Below are 23,931 nucleotides of genomic sequence, written 5' to 3' on the forward strand. Positions count from 1 at the left end.
TGGGTTTTGGAAAAGGGGAAATTTCTACACTAGATGCCTGCAGGATCTCCCAAACATTTCCATCTCAGATGTCCACCGACTTGTTCGGATGGGCAGTTCTACACCGAAGAGCAAACGTGATAAGGGATACAAAATGTACCTATCCAGTTATATCGACAATTATGAAGGTAAGTTGTAACTATGGCACAATATTATTGTAGCTACATAGCTAACATTAGCGCTTACATAGTGATATTACTGTGGTAATAGCTTTACTTACTTTTATAATTTAACGTGGTCTTTGCTCGACTTTTCAATGTTAGAAAGATATAAGATTATTGTTTTGTATAAAATAACATGTATGATGTTGAATTCCCACAGTTTCAAATAAAGATCCAGCAGGGAGAGTGAGCGTCAGGGCTGTTTGTTTCAGGTCGATGAGGAAAAACGATAAGCCTCACGACCTCAGAGTAGGGAGAAAAAGTGTCTTAACCTATGGTCTTAACTCATCTGTTCATGTCCAATTCTGGGGTATTTATGTGGCTAGATTTGGTAAGCTGTATGTAGACGAAAATAAGTGTAGTAGCTCATCAACAGCTGGAAGTTTCTGTTGAAAAATGTAAATATATATATTTGCTTGCCATTGTCTTTAACATTGACATTGTAACTATAATAAGTAACATTGTTCCTTTGTAACATTGTACCTTCAGTAGGCTAAGTTTATTGATTAACTTAACATTGGTTTTCTGATATAGGCCTAAGTAATAAAATGACTAATTTCATTATATTAGATCCACAACTCTGCTTTGACAAGTTATCACTTGCACTTACCGTTTGAGGGGAACTGCTGCTGCTGTTTGAGGCGGTTTTCGAGCTGGTAATCCTCACCATTTTGCTGCTCACGGCAGGCTCCACAAGTCTCCAAAATGCCTGGAAATGCTGGTAGGACGCAAATCTGGTGTAGAACCGAATGCTGTCATCCGACGCTGTCAGACGATGTTACCCAAACCTCTGCCGCAGGTGTAGCCCCTCGATCTGCTGTTCCAGCTCCAAAATCCTCCGACGCAAGGCTTCGTTGTCCTCAACCAAGTCACTTGCTCGTATCACCGTTTGTGGCAACACCGAGTAGTCGTGGTCAGTAGCTACAGCCGCGATTTCCATCTCGTTGTCAGAGACATCGGGACTCTCCACATCTGGCCGCGGGCGCCTCTCCCAAACACTCGGTCTAGGTGCCGATAGCTCAAACCCGTTCCAAGAAAACAGAACAGGGACTGATCCCTTTTGGAGTTTTCTTAGTCCCCCGGCTGTCACGACAAAATCTGTGCTTTTAAAGTGCCTACTGCAGACCTTTGAATGTTTCGTCGGACTGAAATTATCCCTTCGGATTCTCCTCAGCCACTCGGCCCGTACCGCCGGGTCAACGGGAAATGAATGAAAGGAAAGTAGCTTATTGTACCTCGAAGAATTCGTACACTGAGGTACACAACAGTGCAGTGCCGATGTCCCCACCCTTTGAAAGGTCAGTCGTCTTTCTTTTATTGTGAACACACTCATTGTACACTTCTAAATAGTAAAAGCCGGTTACCGGTATCCAGCTGTCAAACGCTATCATAACACGGAAGTGTTCGACCGGAAGTTTAGACGCGCATACAAGTAACAGCGGAAGTAGAATTTACGGTTACCGTGCAACGAGGCTAATACAGGCCCATGATCAACCTGATGCTCCTTATCCTGGGTTGGACTTGCTGACCTGAGGTCAGTTGGAGGACATCAGTTAGACTCGTCTCTTTTTCTTGCTGTCCATGGTGCTGAAGTCAGACTTAGCATTTGACCATGCAACAAAGAAGTGTTGAAACAGTAACATAATGGACACTTTTGCTTGCTAACATTGCTACAGTGTAAAATTCTACACTGCGGTCCACTGAGTGAAGCCCAGACTGCCTCGTCTTGGCCTGTCAATCACAACAGCGAAGCTCACAGATCCAATTCTCACTCAGCTAAAATAGCAGGCGGAAAGGGTGTGATAGGCAGAGGGTGGACAGAATGTTTACCCCACCTCGTGCTGCCAGGCCGGGAACTGCGGGCAAGGGAGGGAGAGAGAGCCGCAAGTCCCATGGCCAAAACCCGCAACAGTTACGCTACTGCAACCAAGGAGCCTCCGGTGCAGCAAATGCCTCTTCCAAATGACCGGACGTCCGCTGTCCGGTAGAGAGTTTGACATGAAAGTTGCCACGCCAAACAATTTGCGTTGCCACGCCAGGATGCCGCCACCACAAGAGAGGCGGAAAGGGGGAGGACCAAGTTTGCCACGTCTGCTTATAGTGCGCACGATCTGTACGTCCTAAAAACTTGGAGCTTGGAGCTCTGACGCACATAGCCTCACAGTCACGTGGGTTCTAAAGGTTAAGGATGTCATAAGTGACATCACGAATACCAGCATCAGGGAACAGCATTCGGAAAATGACGTCACGTTGACGTCATAATAGTTACTTAGCCGAGTTTGCAATGGCAACCGCTCTCCGACCTATATTCTGAGAACCTGACAACACTCTGACTGCCTCCGATTACCTTCGAGGTGACAGCGGTTAACTCTGTGGGCGGAACCGCGTGGCTGTCAGAGCTATGTGCAGGATCTCGAGGGCCTGTGCTGTCTGCTTCCTTCAGAGCATGTTTGTACAAGTTGTGCACCGTTTATACAAATGGTGCTATCTGATTTTCTCAGAGACCTCTGACTTATTCAGAGAGAGCATGGCTTGTAGAGAGGAGGGCGGAAGCAGCCCTGTCCGTAAGGACTTTGCTGACAGACTGCCGAGGTGCTCCTGAGCGGGGCACCGACCCCTGCACTGCTCCCCGGGCACCTGCCCACTGCCTCTAACACTAGGAGGGGTCAAATGCAGAATCTTGGGGCCAAGATTCCACAAAATGTCATAGGTGATTGTACCTTGCCTTGCCTGTTTTACCTTACCTTACCTTGCCTTGCCTGTGGGCCGGGTCTTTTCGGGCGGGGCTGCTGCTGCCCTCCTCTCTACGGACCGTGCTCCCTCTGACAGGGTCGGGCTCGGACAGCACCGGCACTGGAGATCCCGCAGATGGCTCTGACGGCCACGCGGTTCCGCCCACAGGGTTAACCGCTGTTACCTCGAAGGAGGTTCTCAGAAATAGGACGGAGAGGGATTACTCTTGTAACCTCGGCTCAGTAGGTATTATGACGTCAACGTGACGTCATTTTCCGAATGCTGTTCCCTGATGCTGGTATTCGTGATTTCACTTATGCCGTCTTTATCCTTTAGAACCCACGTGACTGTGACGCTGTGTGCGTCGTGCGTCAGAGCTCCAAGCTCCAAGTTTTTAGGACATACTTTGACTTTTTTCTAAATGACATACAAAACGGTTTCTTAACAAATGTTGTATGTGTGGCAAGGTTAGAAAATAACTCAAATTAAAATGATTAACATTAACCACAGGCAATAGAATGGTCTCAGAACATTTTTATTTCCAGTAACTTTGGAACATCAACACAAATTGTTTTTTTACAAACTCCAACAACTGAATTAGCCATGTGGCTTTAATGTGCCTCATTTATACATTCTGCACTGTCCCTGCCAAATAAATGAAATGAACATTTAAAAGATAAATTAGAAAGCACAGACCTTCATCAAACTAATAATCTGAAAGAAAAACAAATATAAACAATGAACAAATTGAAAAATGAAGTACTGTGCCTCAGTTCCAATAACTGCATCTGTGGCTGTATTCCTCACCTCTAGCAGAGCCTCTCTGACTTCGGCTGTCTGAAATCTTACAGCCTGGACACTGTTTATCCGGCTTTCCCATTTGGTGTCGGACCAGGATTTCAGACTCGTCTTAACGTCCTGCTTCAAGATGGCCCATCTTTGTGTGTAAGCAGAGAAGTAATCATTTTTGGCCTCAGTTGAGCTTTTTGATGCATCTGCTACTGTTACACTTTTAAGAATGACGCTGTGGCCGATCCTTTGTGTAGCACATTGAATTTTATTCCTGTAGGAACAGTAACAGAAACACATGAGATCAGTCCTCAGCGTCTATGTTGCTCTGCATTACTCCTACCATCTGACGTCTCACTCTACTAGTGAATGGCGTCAGCTATTGATACCTAATGCACACAGCGCCTCCTGCTGACCAGGTACTCCAACCATGTAAAATGTAACCAGACCAGCTAGAGAATTAATGAAATCACACAGAAAATATCAATCGAGTCATTTTAACCTGTTGTAAAGTCCTTAGCTGTTTTGAGACTTTTTATTTTTTTTAGTCAATGTATTTTCATTGAGGTTTTAATCATAGACATAAACACGCCCTTGAGACAACACATAAGAAATTGAGACAAAAATAACAGCAAATTATCAAATATAGATACACACAATCACACAACAGCACAAACACACAACAAAAAAATATATATATAAAAAAGGAATAAATAAAAAAATCAAATCAAAAACATCCACAGTGATTACCCAATTACTTCCCATCTCAGTCAGAGCCAAGTGGCACCGTCAGCTGTTCTACATAAGAAATAAATGGACGCCATGCTACATCAAATTTCCCCATTGATCCATTCAGTGTGTATCTCAGTTTTTCAATCTTAAGGAAAAACATAACATCACAGATCCATCTCCCAAATGAAGGCGGGCGGTCACTTTTCCAGTGGAAAAGAATGAGCCGCCTCGCTAGGAGGGAGGAGTAGGCCATACCATTTAATTGTGGCTTTCGTAGAGGAAGATCCTCCATTGGTACACCAACAATTCCAATAAAAGGACAAGGGATGAATAGTGAAACCTGAAATTGCTGAATATACCTCGAATATTGAGAACCAAAATGCTGTTAAACTAGAGCATGACCAGAATGTATGATAAAGAGTGGCAGGAGCTTGCTTACACCTATCACACATAGGACTTACCCCTGAAAAGATGTTGGATAGTTTAACCTTGGACATATGAAGCCTATGTACAATTTTAAACTGAATAAGGCTATGTCTCGCACAAATGGAGGAAGAGTGAATGCTTTGAATTATGCTATCCCATTGATCCTCAGATATATTTGTATTCATATCCATTTCCCAGTTTTCTTTTATGATGGAAAGGGAAGAACCTTCCATTTCAAATATATTTGTGTATAGCCTTGATATCGTCCCCCTCACCTCAGACGGGGTTTCAAGGATATAATCAAGCGGTGATTTTGGTGTTAGTGAAGGAAATTGAGTAAAGTAATTCCGTACAAAATGCCTGACTTGTAAGTATCTGAACAAATTATGAGCTGGCAAAGAACATTCCAGTCTAACCTGATCAAATGACATGAAGATGCCATCCTTGTATAACATCTTTATACTCAACACTCCATTTTTAAGCCACTGAGTAAATGTATTATCCAAAAGAGAGGCAGGGAATAAGTGATTGGCTGTGATGGGGAAATTAACTGACATGGAGACTAACCCATAATGTTTTCGGAACTGAGACCAGATTTTTAAGGAGTGACGCACTACTGGATTCTGGCAGGTCTGGGGAAAATGTAAGGGAATAGAGGAACACAAGAGAGCAGAAAGTGAGATGGGACAACAGGAACTAGATTCTATTTGCAACCAGCCTGGGAGATCCAGGCAGGACATAGCCCATCGCCAACACAACAAGCTCCTAATATTGGCAGCCCAATAGTAGATTTGAAAGTTAGGTAGAGCCATCCCACCATGTATTTTAGGTCTTTGCAGGAACAACTTCCTGATCCTAGGTGTTTTATTATTCCAAATGAAGGATGAGAAGAGACTGTCAAGTTTTGTAAAGAATGCTTTTGTAAGAAAATATGGGACGCATTGAAACAAAAACTAAAACATTTTGGGGAGGACATTCATTTTAATGATGCTGATTCATCCAGCTAAAGATAGGGGATGGTGGACCAGCGAGTGAGATCCTGCTGGGTGTGGTCCAGAAGTGGTGTAAAATTGGCTCTCGAAAGTTGAGAATGGGACTTTGTGATACACACACCAAGATAATTAAACTTATTATCAGTCACCTTGAAAGGTAGAGAGTGAAATGAGAGCTGACAAGATGCTGTAGTAATGGGTAGAAGCTCGCTTTTGCCTAGGTTAAGTTTATACCCTGAGAAACTGCCAAAAACTTTAAGAATGCTAAGAAGGCGAGGAATAGATGTAAGAGGGTCAGATATATATATAGAAGGACATCATCCACATATAAAGACATTTTGTGTTCCTGGTTTGCTCTGAAGATCCCCTTGATGTCTGTACACTGTCTGGTGGTGATTGCGAGAGGCTCCATTCCTAAGGCAAAAAGCAACGGAGACAAAGGGCAGCCCTGTCTAGTCCCACGCTGAAGAGGAAAATATGATGAATAATTGTCATTGGTTCTGACAGAGGCCAAAGGAGAACCATACAACACTTTGACCCAAGAAATAAAGCTATTCCCAAAACCAAACCGCCCAAGAACATAGAGCAAATAATTCCATTCCACACAATCGAAGGCTTTCTCAGCATCCACAGCCAGAAGTACTTCTGGACACTGAGATGAGGATGATGAATAAAGGATATTAAACACGCGCCTGATATTGCCAGAAAAATAAATGCCTATTTTTTATAAATCCAGTTTGGTCACATGGTGGGCAAAACAGATTCAAGGCGGAGAGCCAACACTTTTGCCAGAATCTTTACATCGACATTAAGGAGACATATTGGGCAGTATGAGGAACAATTGTGGGGATCCCCACCCTTTTTAAGAAGAAGGGATATTGATGCCTGGCGCAAAGTGGGTGGAAGGCTCTGAGAGTCCAAACTATCTTCAAAAACTTTATGGAGTAAAGGGCTTAATTGCGCTGAAAATTTCTTATAAAATTGGGTGGGAAAGCCATCTGGACCTGGACACTTCCCACTTTGCATGCATGAAATAGCACGACTGATTTCATCTAAAGAGATAGGGCTATCTAAGGATTCCCCCAATTCCTCCCCAACAGTGGGAACATCCAGACCTTCAAAAAAAGTGCCCATTACCCCCGGGTCAGTGGGCGGTTCAGATGTATACAAATTGGAATAAAAATCACAAAAACGTTTATTGATATCCGTAGGGTCCGATAGCAATCCTGACTCAGATTCAATTTGATCAATGACCTGAGTAGTGGTAGTAGGTCTTAGGCTATAAGCAAGAGCTCTGCTTGGCTTCTCCCCATACTCATAGAATCTATGTTTGGATTTCAACATAGCCCACTCTGCCTGACCAGTTGAAAGCATGTCAAATTCAGTCTGGTACATCATTCGCTGTTAATATAGCTCTGGGGTTGGGCTATTAGCATAGACTTTGTCTACATCAGATATGAGTTCTGTGAGCTCTGTTTGTCTCAGCATTCGGGCTTTACGTGGAGAAGCATTGTAGGAGATAATCTGCCCTCTCAAGTAGGCCTTAAGGGTCTCCCAAAGCAGAGAAGGAGAGGTCTCATCGTTTACATTGGTTTGTAAAAATATGTCAATCTGGGTGCTAACAAAAGCAAAAAAAAAATGTCATCTGACAGGAGAAGTGAATTGAGTCTCCATCTGAATCTAGCAGGGTTATTATTAGGGAAGGTCAAAACCAGCGTCACAGGGGCATTGTCAGATATGACTATACTGTTGTAATAACATGATTTTACCAAGGGCAGTAAGCGTTTGTGAACAAAAAAATAGTCTATACGTGAATATGTGTGGTGAACAGGTGAAACAAAAGAGTATTCCTTCTTTGTAGGGTAAAGGAATCTCCATGGGTCAGACATTGCACAAGACTGTAAGAAACTTTCTATACATTCTGCTGTTGTGGATTTGGACACATTACGAGTGGAGGATCTATCTAATAAGGGATTAATTACACAATTACAGTCACCAGCTAGTATTAACTGATGCGTGTCTAAATATGGTAAGGTTGATAAAAAGCTATTCATGAATTTAGAATCATCCCAATTTGGGGTGTAAACACAGGCTAATGTAACAGGTAAACCATAAAGTCTACCCACCACAATAACAAAACGTCCATTAGGGTCTGATATAGTTTCAGAAGATATACATTGTACTGATGTATTAATCAAAATGGCAGCGCCTCTGGCCTTCACCTGAAAAGTAGAGTGATACACCTGTCCTACCCAGCCTCTCGTCAGGCAAATATGTTCAGACCCACGTATATGTGTCTCAGTTAGGAAAGCTATCTCAGTTTTTAAAAACGTAAGATGGGAAAGAACCTTGGTGAGTTTAATGGGATGGTTAAGTCCTTTCACATTCCAGCGAGTAAATTGAATTGACCGACCACTCCCCTACAGGGCACATTTGAACTAGCCATACTTGGCAACAAAAATGATATCGAACAGTCTTGATTGACTGATGAAGCTTTCCAGGAAACGATATCTGTCACTCCCACAAAGATCACATCCAAAGCAAAAGGCAAGCACAGGTGGACGACATAAAAACAGCTACCCCCCCACCCCCCAGCACTTACTCGAACTAACTGCATACCCACACGCAAAATGCTCCAACTCACTAACTTGGGTCTCTAACTTCACCATGTCGACCCAAAGCTCAACAAGCAAGCAAAGCCAACACAAAAGAAAAAGCAGTGCATAATACCACGACTGCATTATAGTATTACAGGCAGTATTATAGTGTTTCTCAAACAACGATAACAGGCCTATATCTTAATGTTAGCCTAAATACGACGGGCCAACGACACTGATACACAGATCAGTATTATTCAATCAATTAGACTACAGAAGAAAGATAACAAAAAACCGCCACTGCAAGAGATACATTAGATACTACAGGCCAGAATCTCGTAATACTCTAACATTCGAAATATAAATGATAAGAATAGATAATGGCGTAACAGAAGGTATATCCAACCAAAACTTTGAAAACAAAAACGACTTGCATACCGTAGCTTTCCCGTTTCAAATGACTGTTCGTAGGCTACTCCAAACAGAGAGAAAAAAAAGACCAGCAATCCAAGTCCTTCAAACCTACCGCAATGTCCAATGTTGCAATGTCATTGACAGTGTACATCAGCGATACTCAACCCGCGGCTCGCGAGCCGCATGCGGCTCCTTTAAGACTAGTTGCGGCTCTTTTAAGTCCCACTTAAAAAAATAAAAATCTCAAAAAATCTTTAAAAAACGAAAAACAAAAACATTGTCAGCAGAATTCATCAACATTTCATTATCACTCACAAGTCACGTGTATTAAGCCGCCCCTCCCCCCTCCCTCTGAACAACCAATCACAAATGATTTCAGGTTTCCCGCTCTGATTGCAGGTGCGCGAGATAATTGCTCCGTCACACTGGGAAAACTAGCTTACAGCACTACGCAAAAATGGCAAAGGAATATAGGAAAAGAAAATATGAAGAGGAATATCGAACATTTAAAGAGGACTGGGAACTCGAGTTTTTCTTCGTCTCCACCGGTTCGGGAAAATGCATCTGCCTGCTTTGTGACAACGTCATTTCACAATTTAAAAGGTCCAATTTGCAGCGCCATCACGACACAAAACACCCGAAGTTCAGCACCGACTTTCCGAAAGGTGGAGAGCTGAGGGCGGAAAAGCTGGCGAGACTCAAACAGAACTGAACTGCTCAAAAAAACTTATTCCACACTAATACGAGTGAAAGAGCGACAGAGGCATCCTACAAAATCACACATGAACTGATGAAACAGATGAAGCCATATACTGATGGAGAAATGGTGAAGGATTGCATACTGCTGGCTTGTTCAACGTTGTTTCCTGAGAAAAAAGACCTGGAACGAGAGGCAAAAAAATTTCAACTGTCGGATTCTACTGTAGCTAGGAGGGCATCAAACATTTCAGAGAACATTGCACATACTCTTAAGGACAAACTGTCATCCGCTGAGTTTGTCAGCCTTGCAATGGACGAAAGCTTGGATATCAATGACACGCCACAATTACTCATCTTTATCCGAGCCATCAACAGTAAGTTTGACATTACAGAAGAACTGCTTGACATGGTTTCACTGGAAAATGGAACAACGGGCATTGAAATAAAAAACGCTGTGCTGGAAACATTAGAAAAGTTGAACATTGGACCAGAAAAAATCACAGCATTCACAACAGATGGCGCACCAGCGATGCTTGGTAAGAGGAACGGAGCCGTGGCTTTGTTGAAAGAAACGCTGAAAAACGGCGCGGTTGCTGCTGAGGGTATTTTCTCATACCATTGTATTGTGCATCAACAAGCCTTGTTTGCTAAGTTCAAATGTCTGAATGAAGTGATGGCAAATGTAATCGAAGTGGTTAATTATATCAGGGCCCGTGCAAGAAACCACCTAAATTTTAAACTGCTGTGTGAGGAGTTTAACACTCACTATGGAGATTTGGTGTTACACACCGAGATCAGATGGCTGTCTAAAGGACGTATGCTTGCACATTTCATGGACCTGCTTGAACCCCTGAAATCCTTCATTGTCGGCCAAGGGGAGACTTCCCGATTTTCCTTTTTGGATGATGAAGAGTGGGTGCTGTCTGTTGCGTTCCTGTGTGACATTACGCAGCACTTGAACGAACTTAATCTCAAGATGCAGGGAAGAAACAAGACCGTGTATGAGCTCTACACGGCTGTCAGAGTATTCTCTGACAAACTGGATGTACTTGAACGAAGTGTCCGTGGTTCTGATTACCGTTTCTTCCCCACCGTGCAGAAAGTGATGGCGATGCATGCAGACGCTCTCCTGCCCTGTCAATCACAATTCTGTGACGTGCTAACTGAGCTCAAGCAAAACTACACATCAAGATTCCACGACTTCAAGGACCATAGCAATATTTTTTTACTTGTGAAAAACCCATTCCTGATTGAGGTCAATGAAATGAAGCAAATAAGCGACCAGCTCGGACTTGTGCAGCTTCAAATGGAGTTTGTGGAGTTAAAGAGCTCAGATGAACTTCAGCGTCAGTTTCGGATTATAGATGTCATGGACGTTTGGAAACTGGTGGGGCATCTACCAAATATCTCCAGACTGGCAAGACGCATCATCTCAATGTTTCCGTCCACATACCGGTGTGAAGCAGCATTCTCTGCGCTCTCAAAAATAAAATGTCGCAACCGAAACAGATTGAGTCTGCAGCACACAACAGAGGCCCTTCGGATCGCCGTTTCCAGCACAGAGCCCGACTTCAAATCACTTGTGCGGCAGAAGGAGTGTCAGAAATCACATTGAGTGTGAAGTAAGCACAACATTACTCTTCTGACAACCCCTGCTGTCTATAATCTGCTGTTATATGGACTGTGATGATCAGTAAACATGCTGTCTGTTATCTGTTGTTATGAGCAGTGATGATCAGCAATGTGTGTTTTGTGGTTGCAGTGAAAATAATAAATCAGTTATTGCACTGTACATTATGCTTTTCATTCCTTAGTAACATATTACTATTATCCATATTCTCAAATGCATAATGCTTTCAGGGAGCAAAGGAGCGTTTTTGGATTGTGGCTATTGCAAAAATATTTTTTCGTCAATGTGGCTCCTGATTAGGACAAGGTTGAGTACCACTGGTGTACATAATCATTTCGGTGGAAGAATGGTCCCCTTTATGAAGGATACAGCCAGTTTGGGATCCTTGAAAGATTTTTCCTCACCTCCGAACGTGATGCGGAACGTAGCAGGAAAACAGAGCCCAAATTTTACACCGTTTACGTTTTGAAGGGGCCGCTTTGCCTCCGCAAAAGCTGCCCGCTGCTTAGCCACTTCTGGGGCAAAGTCGGGGAAGATGTGAACACGCCTCTCCTTGTAGAACAACGTCTTCTTCTGGCTTGATAGACGGAGAATGCGCTCCTTCATGTCCCCATGGTGCACGCAAATTATGAATGGCCTAGGCCTCTCTCTTCTTTGGTTTTGGCGCCAGTGTACGATGACCGCTATCCAGACGTGGAGTGTCTTCCAAATCCAATACCTCCTTCAATACAGTAGCACAGAAATGACGCGGATCTCTACCTTCTTCGCCCTCCGCTATTCCAATCAGCCGAATATTCTGACGACGGCTACGACCTTCCAGGTCCAAGCATTTCTCTGATAAACTGCACACTTCGGATGCAATCGTTTCACCGTGGTTTCCAGAGTCATGACTGTTGAGCTCCATTCTGTGGAAGACTGTTCAAAATCATCAATGCGCTTGGTGTTCTGTGCATTAGCTGACTGCAAAGAGCTGACGGTGGTTTGCAACTCCTGGTGGATAGACACTATTTCCTGACGAAGGGCAGCTGTTTGTGTGTCCATTTTCGTGCCTAACAATTCTATCGCCGTCATAATTTTCTCCACAGAATCAGGAGAGAGCGGCGGCACATCCATGTCAGTCGTAGAGCTAGCACCTTTCTGGCTAGCAGCTGAATTAGCCGAATTCTTCTGCTGTCGACTCGTCATTTTTCCAAAACGGAGAAAGCATCTTATAGACACGTTATTTCCTTGTCAACGCTAGATTACGGTGATAAGACCTTAAGATGGCGTACTCATAGATTCAACGGTATTTTGCACGCTAAAAAACAATTCAATTAAAAGTTGCATGCAGAGCTTCAGGATCTCGCAGCTTCACATAACGAACGCTAGACCGGAAGCCGTTTTGACACTTTTGATGTCTCTGCGAACACTCAGTGCCACACTCTACCCCACGATTTTTTATGTCTCCCGACATTACAACCAAAGTTCTACCAAGGTCGCCATAAGTGTCTCTGCTCATTATACTGAGTCTCTATCAATTCACAGGGTATTGCGATCAATGATGGCTGCCATAGTGTCTCATAGCTCAATCCGACGGGTGGCTGTCTGAGTCTGTTTGGGTGTGCTCTTACCATTTGAGACGGTTCTTCTCCCGACTCACCACTCTCAGGAACCACAGAAGCAGCTGGATCCAGTTCATGTTGCTCAGCCAGTTGTGACACATAAGCAACCTCTTCGCTCTGTAGTGGCAAATCCTCTTCACCCTGCAGTGGCACATCGTCTTCGCTCTGTAGTGGCACATCCTCTTCTGAAGGTGAGGAACCCTGTTGAGGCTGGAAAGGTTCTGCCTCAGGATTCAGCGATGCTTGACGCTGCTGCCTCTCTCTGCCGGACCTGAGATGCCACTGGTAGATGCCGCCGCCATCCTCCGAGCCGCTGTCTGATGCTGGCTGGTGCTGCTGAGCATGGCGTGGTGTCCTCTATCTCTTTGCGGGTCTCTGGACGTTTCTCTGCTGCAGCGGACTCTGTGCTGATGGCAGCTCAAGGGGTAAGTGGTCACATGGCAGTAGCAGGTTTGTATGGACCACGCTGTCCCTCCCAATACCGTTCTCTGAACTGATATAGTAAACTGGGCTGTCATTGCCCTTCCTTTCTTTCACTCTGAAGACCTGGTCATCCCAGTAGGACTGGATCTTTCCTGTACCTCTTCTTGGAGTGAGATTTCGGATAAGGACCCGATCCCCTGGTTGGAGGTCTCTGCCTAGCACTTTCTTGTCGTATTTGGCTTTTCCACGGGCTGCTCCTTTATCTGCATTTCTGGCAGCGATCTGGTAGGCCTCCTGCATTCTCTCTTTCCAGTGACTCACATAGTCCCCATAACTTCCATGGGCATTATCTCTTTTAATGTTAAACAGCAGGTCGATTGGCAGGCGTGGAGAGCATCCAAAGAGGAGGTAATAGGGTGTGTAGCTTGTGCTCTCATTCTTTGTGCAGTTGTACGCATGGATGACCTTTGCCAGCGACTCCTTCCAATCCTTCTTTTCCTCTTCCTCCAGGGTGCGCAGCATGGACAGCAGAATTTGGTTGAATCGCTCCACCTGTCCGTTACCCTGAGGGTGATACGGTGTTGTGTGTGAGCCCTGGATGCCAGAGAGTTCTTTCAGCCTTGCCATCAGTCTGTTCTCAAACTCTCCTCCCATATCATGGTGCAGCTTGCTGGGGAAACCGAACTTCAGAGTAAAATCGTTGAAGAGCTTGTTAGCCACAGTCTTCGCTGAGTTGTTCTGTGTAGCGTAGGCCTGTGCGAACCTGGTGAAGCGATCCATAACCACTAATATGTACTCGTTGCCATGTTTGCACTTGTCCAGGTGGAGAATGTTGACTGAAACTAGCTCGAATGGATATGTGATCTGGATCAGAGTCAGGGGCGCACGGGTCTGCCTACTTGGTTTCTTCTTCTTTACACACTCACAGACTTTGGTCACAAAAGGTTTTAAATCCTGGTGCATTTTTGGCCAGTAGAACCTCTCTCGGACCAGGTCAAGTGTCATCTCGTCCCCCAAGTGATCCATGTCGTGGTGCAGTTCTTTGAAGATCAGTGGGTGGTAGGACCTGAGGGCCACTAGCTGCTTTCGTCGGAAGGTCCTGCGGCGCAGGACTCCATTTTCATCCACGTTGATTTTTTGCCACTGTTTTAGCAATGTAGCGACTGCTGGCTGATCTGCTTTGATCTCAGCTCTACTTGGTCTGTGTTTGCGGCTCTTGTACCAGATGACTCATAACAGTACTTCATCCTCTTCCTGAGCCTTACGGATCCGTGAAGGGGTTAGAGGCTGGCCAGTCGTACTGCGACAGTCTCTTATAAGGCTCAAAGCATAGGCCTGGATGACTCCAACACCCTGGCACGGGTCTCTCTTCCTTCAGAGACATCACAGGCGCAATCTCTGCAGGGTCCATTGTGTAGCACTCTCCTGTTACCATCTTTCCCGGGAACCTCACTTTTCGTTTGAACAGTTCACATTTCTTTGGTGTCAACTTTACACCGTGTCCCTTGTAACGCGGGAGAACAAGGCGAACATGTTTCAGATGATCATCGAAACTGCCACCGTGTACCAAGTTATCATCCAGGTATGGAAGGCAAACAGTGTCCCTCAGGCCAGCTAAACAGCGATCCATGCTTCGTTGGAAGACAAATACATCTGATTGACAGAGAGCTGTGACACTGTTTACACAAAGAAAAAGTTGGTAAACTTTTCAAGTAAAGGCGTGGACTGGCCGTCCGTACAAGGTGTCGTTGTCGGTTTTTGCAGCATGGTGTGGAAGTTAGTAAGCACACAGACTCTTCTCAGTAGACTTAACTTTTTTTGGAACTCGGCGGGTGCAGAGCTCAAGCCAAAGGGGATGCGTGCCCATTTGTAGAGCCCCCAGGGTGTGATGAAGGTTGTTAAGGGACAGCTCTCTTCATCCAGGAAGCCCTGGTGGTGCGCTTTACCCTGGTCCAATACAGAAAACCACAAGCTCCCACCAAGTGTGTCCACCATGCCTTGTATTCTTGTTATCGGATGGCGGTCAGGGACTGATTTGCAGTTTAGCCCTCTTTAATCACAACAGAGGAGTAGGCTGCCATCTTTCTTGCGGACACATACCACAGGTGATGAATAAGGGGATCGTGAAGGCATTATCCAAGCCCTGTTCAACAAATCCTGCAAGTACTTCTTCACTTCTTTATGATGGGGTCTTGGGACTGACATGTAAGTCTTCCGTACTGGACTCTTTAAAGATGGAATACAGCCTACATCATCACCGTCCAACGCAAAAGCTTCACATTCCTCTCTGGTGGGCCTCAGGAAGATGGCTGAGGTCAGCTGGCGGGTCCCATACCTTTGGCCTCTCAGCTCTGGTGCCCTCTGGTTGTGCTTTGCTCAGTGTCTCTTTTTGTTTGTTCTCTTTGGGATGAAAGCCTGCTGAAAACACTGTCTTTACTATCTCTAAATGTCTAATAACTTTATGTCGATCCAGATAAATGGTGTGGTCAGTGGTGTTGGTAATGGGGACTGGTACGTATGTAACTTTTCTTTCAGGGATACGCACCAGTACTTCACTGAGGGACGCACCTTCAGGTGGGGGATTGAGCATGTCTGGTATCAACAGCATGTCCCGGCCTCGTGCTGGTGCATTCACATCTACTCTGACGTAGATAGTAGATACTTGGTTCGCTGGCCAGAACACTCTTTTCCCACCAGTGCGTGCCACACCGGTGTCTGGATCTGAACCACCTTGCATTAGCTTGACCACATTTTGAGCTGTTTTCAAAGTAATGGAGAATGCTTTACTTACTTTGTGTGCCAGCTGCTTTTTTGCTCCTTTTGTCTTTGTCTCCTTTTCGTTTATCACAGCTTCAACAACGTTAAAGCCTATGATGGGGTCACTGGCAACCGCTGGGTTGCTGGACACCAGTGTCGAGACTTGCAGTCATTTCTGTCATCATCCAGCCAGAAGCTGACTTCAATCCAGCCAACATAGGGTATCAGCGTGTCATTAGCAGCCAGAACTGTCAGCGTTTCACCCTCTAACAGCTCTGCAATGGGCCTTATAACTGTGTGGGGCAAGTGCTGTTGACGCCAGGGCTATTTAATGATGCAGGACTGAGCACCTGTGTCCCACAAAACTTTCACTGGATAATTGTCCATATAACAGCTGACAATACACCTTTTCCCAACCAGTCCTACCAGCTGTGATTGGTGCTTGGAGGGCAGGCACTGGACTGTGTTCACTGCTGCTGCTGTGTCTTTGTGCATTGTCACTGGTGATGTCAAGCTGTGATTTTAACATTATTGAGAGGGGGCAGGATGTTACATTTTACAGAGTCACTCAATAGTCCAGTTTCGAGGGATCTGAGGAACTTACGCTGAATGGTGGCTCGGCTGTAATGTTCCTCAGCATCCTCATTCTCTGTTTTCCATAACAGCTTCTCCTTTAACGAAACACGAAGTTCAAGGCCGTTTCTTTAGGCTTTTGAGATAGGCTAATGAATTGGTGGTAAAGGTCTGTGGAGCTATCAACCTTATAGTGACCTCTCAGGATGGTCAGGAGCGCTGAGAGTGTCAACCCACGCTTTATCTCCAACATGTCTCTCAATGGCAGTCCTGGGCTCACAGCCCTAATCACCGCTTCAGTGATCTCAGTCTCTGTGTGACCTTTCTCTGCTCCAATCTCAATCTGTCTGACGAGGCTGAGGCATGACAACTTATCCTTCTGCCCACTTTCTCCTATTTGTCCATAGATTTGAAACTCTCTCCTCGGTGTGACCTCAGGCAGTTTGTACGCTGGACTTTGGAGTGGAGGTTCTGGGCTCATAAGGAGAGGGTGACGCAGTGGTGAGCACCTCTCCTCTGTTCCTGCCTTTACAGCTGACTGTGGGCGACGTGGCGGAAAGGACTTCTCCACTAGTCCTCTCTTTGTAGTAGTCTCATATCCTTCGTCTTGTTTCTCCATTTCTATCAAGACATTATTCAGGATTTCTTTAACTTCATCATCACTATGATCTACCTCGATCCCATCCAGTACATCTTCCGCTTTCCTGATGAGCAGCGTCCGGGGCACACTGCCGGGCGCTCTACTGTCCAGGCCGTCACATTTCAGGGACCTGCAGACATCCATGAGAGGTTCCTCCCTTAGCTGCCATATAGATGCACTCACTCGGTCTCGCAGAAGCTGAATTTCCTCCATTTCACTGAAGATTGATGAAGGTTCGTCTCTTGGGTAAAGGAATAGGGTGTTGATGGTCTTGAAGTCCAACTACGCCTCCTCCTGGCTAGCTCGCCAAAATGTGTTACACTTTTAAGAATGACGCTGTGGCCGATCCTTTGTGTAGCACATTGAATTTTATTCCTGTAGGAACAGTAACAGAAACACATGGGCATCAGTCCTCAGAGTCATTTTAACCAGTTGTAAAGTCCTTAGCTGTTTTGACATTTTTGATGTCTCTGCAAGCACTCAGTGCCACACTACCACCAAATTTAGAGTTTGGGCTCCACATGGAACAAATAAAGCCCGAGGGTTTACTCTCAGGAGTCTGGCTTGGACTCCCTTTGACTTTCCCTTCATATTTGCACCATTGTCATTTGATTGTCCCCAACAATCCTCAAAGGGAATGTTAAACACCTCCAGCTCTCTCAGAAGGAGGGTTGAGAGGCTTTCTCCAGTGGATGATTCCACTTCAATGAACCCCATAAAGTACTCTTTTACTGCTGGTGTTTCTTGTATCGTGACGGTTCGAAGTACAACCGACAGTTGCTCTTGGTGGCTCACGTCAGGAGTAAAATCCAAAATGACTGAGAAATATTTTGATTGTTTTATTTCCCTAATCATATGCTGCACAATTTTGTCACCAATACAATCAATCAAGTCGTTCTGAATAGTCTTCCCTAAGTATGTTGTGTGCAGTCCTCCTCTTTCAGCCGCAGCAACATGTTGTCTGAGGAATGGGTCAAACTTGGCCAAGAGCTCAACCTCTTTGAGGAAGTTCCCATTGTTTGGCTGGTAAAGCCTGTCTGACCCTCCCCTAAGTGGAACATTGCGCTCTGCCAATGACTGAATGATGGCCACCAACCTAGTCAGGACCTCACGCCATCTCCTCCTTTCAGCCTGAAGAAGTGCCATTTCAAGTTTATCAATTGTCTGGCCTTTTTTGAGACGGGTCTCCAGTTCCTTCCAGGATGACATGTGCTGCGAATGTTCTGGATTAGTCTTGTGAGGTTTTAGGACTTGGCCGCAATTTTTCCAGTCATTTAATCCACTGCTGATCAGGGTAAAGCTTTTCATTGAGAAGAGCTTGCAGCAGAAGCAGTAAAGACTATTTTTGTTCTTTGAGTACACCAACCAGCTTCTCCTAATTTTTTCTCCATTCACTAACTTTCGGTAAAAGTACTGGTGATGGCAACTTCGTCCATCCTGTCGATTGAGAAAGGTGAAATCTGGATTGGTTTGATATGGTCCTATATTGACTAATTCAGTCCTCACTGTGTCAGACAGTGTTGGCCAGTCAGCAGGATCAATAGGTGCTCCCCTGACGGACTCATGGATATCAGAACTTGTTGTGGGGGATAGGGTGTCTGCAGGCTGTAGTGTAGAAGCAGGGCCGGTTGTGTCTGTTGCTCCTTCACCTGAAGGCAAATACATACAATTGATGTTAATCTTTTAATACAGATACATTGTGGCAATAGGCAATACACTGACAGATTTTCTCTCTTGTTCATATGTTTAGATTCATCACTGATCTTTTGAGTCATAATATGACAGGCAGTAAATACATCTAAATCATACTTTTCTAACAACATCAGTGGTGTTTAATGGAGTGAACAATTATTAAAACCTTTGAAATTGGCATTAGATGTAAATAAATCATTGTTTTCTAAGCTTTTAAGTGTAAAGTAAAATAAAGATTATTAAATAGACTTACCTGCTGCAGGCTCTGTGTCCCTGGTCTGTGTTTCACTGGTTGCTGAAGTACTAGATGTCCTAGATGTCCCTTCACCTGCAGCTGAATTCAAGCATAGAATCCATCCATGATGTTAGTTACACCATTGTATTTGGTCAAATGTATAGTCCTACCACATTAGAACATTGTACAAATAAAGTTAGACCATATGCATTAATAGCCCACTCCTACTTCTGCTACTATAACTAATACTATTATTACCACCAATACATAATGATTAAACAAACTTACAAGGTTCAGAGAGAGGTGAACCTGGGGGACATTCATGTGTGTTGTCCTGACAAGCCGTTGGTGAAGGACGTTTTAAGCCTTATTGACTCTTTTCATTTGGTGCAGTGTGTGTCTGGTCCCACACACGAACATGGACACACATTAGACCTTGTCCTCTCTCATGGTTTGTCTGTGTCCAACCTGGAAATCTGTGACAATGTGTTTTCTGATCATTTGCCTGTGATGTTTGAAGCTGCCTTTTTCCCGCGCTGCAGTTAAATCTGGCGCTCCTGCTCGGAGCTGTCGGATTTTAAACCCTGTCACTGCCGGTCAGTTTTTGTCTGCTTTTAACCAGCTGTGTATCCCTTCGGGCTTAACATCTGCAAACACGGAGGAGCTCAGTTCTTGGTGTCACTCCTCCTGCCGAACCATACTAGACTCTGGACAACCCGCGTGTGTTATTTAAAACCATTGAAACTGTTCTTAACTTTCCCCCATCCCAAGCTGAAACTGCTTTTGAAACATGGCATCGAAATGGGTTGGTGTTCTTCAAAGACCTCTTTGTAGATGGCACATTCGCTTCCTTCGACCTATTGCAGAAAGACAATAATATTCCTAAAAACCACTTCTTCAGATACCTGCAAGTGTGCAGCTTTGCCAAGAAGCACTTCTCATTTCCTCACTTACCGGCTTGGACTCCATATTGGAACTAGACCCTAGTGGAAGGAGGAGGGTTGCCAAGATTTATCAAATGTTACAAGATATCGACCCACCGTCATGGGAAAGTACTCGGTTGGAATGGGAAAAGGACTTAGACATTGCACTATCCGAGGAGACATGGCAAAAAAGTTTGAAGCATATACACACCACATCTCTTTGCATACGGCATGGTCTTATCCAATTTAAAGTTGTACATAGACTGCACTATTCCAATGAGAAACTGGCCAGAATATACCCTAACGTCAATCCTGAATGTCCAAGATGCAGCCACAATCCAGCTACAGTGGGTCACATGTTTTGCTCATGCAGGTCTCTAAACAGCTTCTGGACCAACATTTTTGAAGCTATATCTTATATACGTGGTGTTAATGTAGACCCTGACCCAGTAATCGCCATCTTTGGGACAATACTTCCAGAAAAACATTTGACTAACTTACAGATGAATGCCGTAGCGTTTTTAACCCTGATGGCGCGGAGATCAATTCTCATACAGTGGAAGTCGGTAAGCCCTCCCTCATTCAAACACTGGGTTAAAGAGGTGCTCTCTATGATTCCACTAGAGAAACTAAAATATAGCCGTAACAAAGACAGATTTATTCAAACCTGGACTCCCTTTATAGAGTTTATTGAGAACATATCTTTCACCTGACATCCCTTTAGCATGCCAGCCTTTGCAGATGTAGAGTGACCAGCTGGATTTATGTAACAGATAAGATTTTCCCCACCATGTCTTCTGTGCAGGAGTGTACTTTATGGGAGCCTACATATGCTAGGTATTTATTTATTTATCTATTTTCTCCTTTTGGGTGGATCAGATGCATATGTACTTGCGAGTATGCACTTGTATATGGGTACATGTGTATATGTGTGTATGCTTTTGTGTGTAGAAGTCACATGTATGGTTATCTGTGCTTGAGTACGAGTGCGTCCATGTAACTAGGACTGTGCAGGTGTGAGAACATGTGCACATCTTTATTTATTTATTTTGTTATTTTATTTATTTTTGTTATTTTTATTTTATTTTGTAGCCTTGTGGGAGTGGGTGGGCGGGATGGTGTATTGTTTGGTGTTCTGTAAATTGAAAAGGTTCTATAAATAAACAGCTTAAAAAAAAACAAATGTGCAGCCCAAAGCTAAACCTGAGCCCTGGCTTGATGCTAGAACTCGCGCAGCTAGACAGGAATGCCGGAAAGCTGAACGTAGGTGGAAGAAGGACAAGCTGCAGGTTTTCTATCAAATCCTAATGGACTGTTGGCGCTGCTACCAGAGCACTGTTAAAGAGGCCAGAAGAGAATACCTGGCTAACCTTATGGACTCTAATTCTCACAACCCGCGTGTGTTATTCAAAACCATTGAAACTGTTCTTAACCCCGCCCAGCCTGGGTGCATAGAGGCCTGCCCCGAAATGTGCAATAGCTTCCTGCACTGTTTCATTAACAAGGTTACTACTGCAAGGGCTTTCATCTCTACTCCTGCGACTGACCCCTCTGACCCTGTTCCATGCTCGGCTGTGTTTGATTTGTTTGCGCCTGTGTCTCTGAAGGCTTTAGAAGATGTGGTTGGCCAGGTTCTCCCTGTGACACTGTCCCACCTCACTATTTTAAAGAGGTCTTCCCTAGTATAGGGCAGTCGGTTCTGGCCATTATTAACAGCAGTCTGTCTTCTGGTGTTGTCCCCCAAAGTTTTAAACATGCTGTGGTGCAACCCCTGCTTAAGAAACCTGGTCTTGACCCTGGTGTGCTAGCCAATTTTAGACCCATCTCCAAGCTTCCTTTTATTTCAAAAATCCTGGAAAAAGTTGTTTATACTCAATTAAAATCATTTCTGGATGAGCATGATGTCCTGGAGGTCTTCCAGTCCGGTTTTAAAACACTGCATAGCACAGAGTCAGCCTTATTAAGAGTTTTTAATGACATCCTCCTGGCAAATGACTCTGGAGACTATGTGATTCTTGTCCTCCTGGACTTAACTACGGCTTTTGATACCGTGGACTACAACATCTTAGTGCCGCGGTTGCAGCACATAGTGGGCATTTCTGGTACCGCCCTGGACTGGTTCAAGTCCTGTCTGGCAGACAGAACCATGTGCTTAAGCCTTGGTGCTTCTGAGTCCCGCACTGTTCCGCTGTCATATGGGGTTCCACAGGGTTCAGTTTTAAGGCCCCTGCTTTTCTCATTGTACCTGCTGCCCCTGGGTTCAATCCTGAGAAAGCATGGTATCTCTTTTCATTGTTACGCTGATGACAGCCAGATCTATGTGCCACTGAAGAAGAAGGATGCTTTCTCTCTGAAACCACTTTTGTTATGTCTTGAAGACATTAAAGCCTGGATGTCCATGAACTTCTTAAAATGTAATGAAAACAAAACAGAAGTGATGGTGTTCGGTCCCAGTGGCTCTTGTGAACCCCCTCCTGTTGACTTGGGCCCCTTGGAGCACTACAGGAAGCCAACAGTCACAAACTTGGGTTTTAAGATGGACAGTGATTTTAAACTAGACTGGCATCCTTACACTACTGCCCGGTGCCTCAGGTCAGCTGATCAGCTGCTCCTGGAGGTACCAAGGCCTAAACGGAAGCTCAGAGGGGATAGAGCCTTTTCCGCTGCCGGTCCTAATCTGTGGAATGACATCCCATTGCACATTAGACAAGCCCCTTCACTGCCCATTTTTAAAACTCCTCTTAAAACCCATTTCTATTCCTTGGCTTTTAACCCAGCATGAGACTATGTTCCTGTATTTGTTTCATTGGTCTTGTTGTTTTCATATTGTTATTGATTTTTTATTGTTGTTTTTATATTGTTTTTGTGTTTTGTGCTACGTGTTTTTATCCATGTGCAGCACTTTGTTTCAGCTGTGGCTGTTTTTAAAGGGCTTTATAAATAAAGTTGATTGATTGATTAATTGGTCAGCTGAACTTTCTTTAGGATGGGAGGGTCTCAGCAAAACAATTCTGGAGTGTATCTGGACAATTTAAATGATAAAATAACATTAGCATAATATAACACCCATGTAAACGATAGCCCACAACCAAAGTGTTTATCCAAAGCATCCTATGTGACCTAGTTAAAAGGAACTTAAAGCTATGTGTCAACTTGTGTCAGTCTGTTCAGCTTCTGAAAGTTGATGTTAGTCTAGCTACCACTGCTTGAGACAGGTTGGAAAGCTAGCTCTAGCAAGCTACTAGTTCTACCTCCCTGCTGCTAGTGCTACTACTAGCAAACTCCCCCCATGGGTTCAAAATATTTAAAACTTATTCTGTATGTTTATAACGAGTGATACTGCTTGGAGAAATGGTGACACATGACATGAGTACCTGCTTCCAAATATTGGTAATCTGTCAAACATTCTTGAGTACATGTTGATCAGGCTAGCTAGCTCCATTTACCAAGCAAGCTTACTAGGAATAGAATAGTGCTAGAAAGCTATTCTAGGCTAGCGTGACGCAGTGATAGCTATACAGAAATCAAACAAAACACAATTTTCATTCAACTTTAGAATGTCTGAGATAAAAAAAAGACATACCTCTATACTGGGCTTTCTTCTTGTCTTCCTCTTTCCTTCGTTTTCGTCCCTCTGCACCAGAGAGTTTGGACCTTTTCATGTTTTTTAGAATTGACGTGTGTCACACTGACTTGATATTCTAACTTGACCGAGTGTGCCCATTGCCTTGTAATGCAACCATACAACCGTCGCCGCCGCTGCCCGACGTTGGCGTGGCGGGGGGACCAAAGGGGAGGACCAAGTTTGCCACATCTGCTTATATAGACAGTGCACACAATTAGTGCGCTGGCACGGTGCCAAGCAGCGGCACACA

At 44.5% G+C, this 23,931-nt stretch overlaps 2 long non-coding RNA genes across 2 annotated transcripts; both read right to left on the reverse strand.

Annotated features, from left to right (window-relative positions):
• Positions 1-3,447: 3,447 nt before the first annotated feature.
• On the reverse strand, positions 3,448-6,552 carry LOC134868519 (uncharacterized). The gene is made up of 2 exons (XR_010166291.1): positions 3,741-6,552; positions 3,448-3,647 (listed from the first exon to the last, which is right to left on the reverse strand). It is a non-coding gene; the product is annotated as an uncharacterized LOC134868519 (long non-coding RNA).
• A 12,109-nt stretch (positions 6,553-18,661) lies between these two features.
• Positions 18,662-23,814, reverse strand: LOC134883877 (uncharacterized). The gene is made up of 3 exons (XR_010168350.1): positions 23,640-23,814; positions 19,152-19,232; positions 18,662-18,855 (listed from the first exon to the last, which is right to left on the reverse strand). It is a non-coding gene; the product is annotated as an uncharacterized LOC134883877 (long non-coding RNA).
• Positions 23,815-23,931: the final 117 nt, after the last annotated feature.

The sequence above is a fragment of the Eleginops maclovinus genome, chromosome 1 (assembly GCF_036324505.1).
Source record: "Eleginops maclovinus isolate JMC-PN-2008 ecotype Puerto Natales chromosome 1, JC_Emac_rtc_rv5, whole genome shotgun sequence".
Taxonomy (NCBI): domain Eukaryota; kingdom Metazoa; phylum Chordata; class Actinopteri; order Perciformes; family Eleginopidae; genus Eleginops; species Eleginops maclovinus.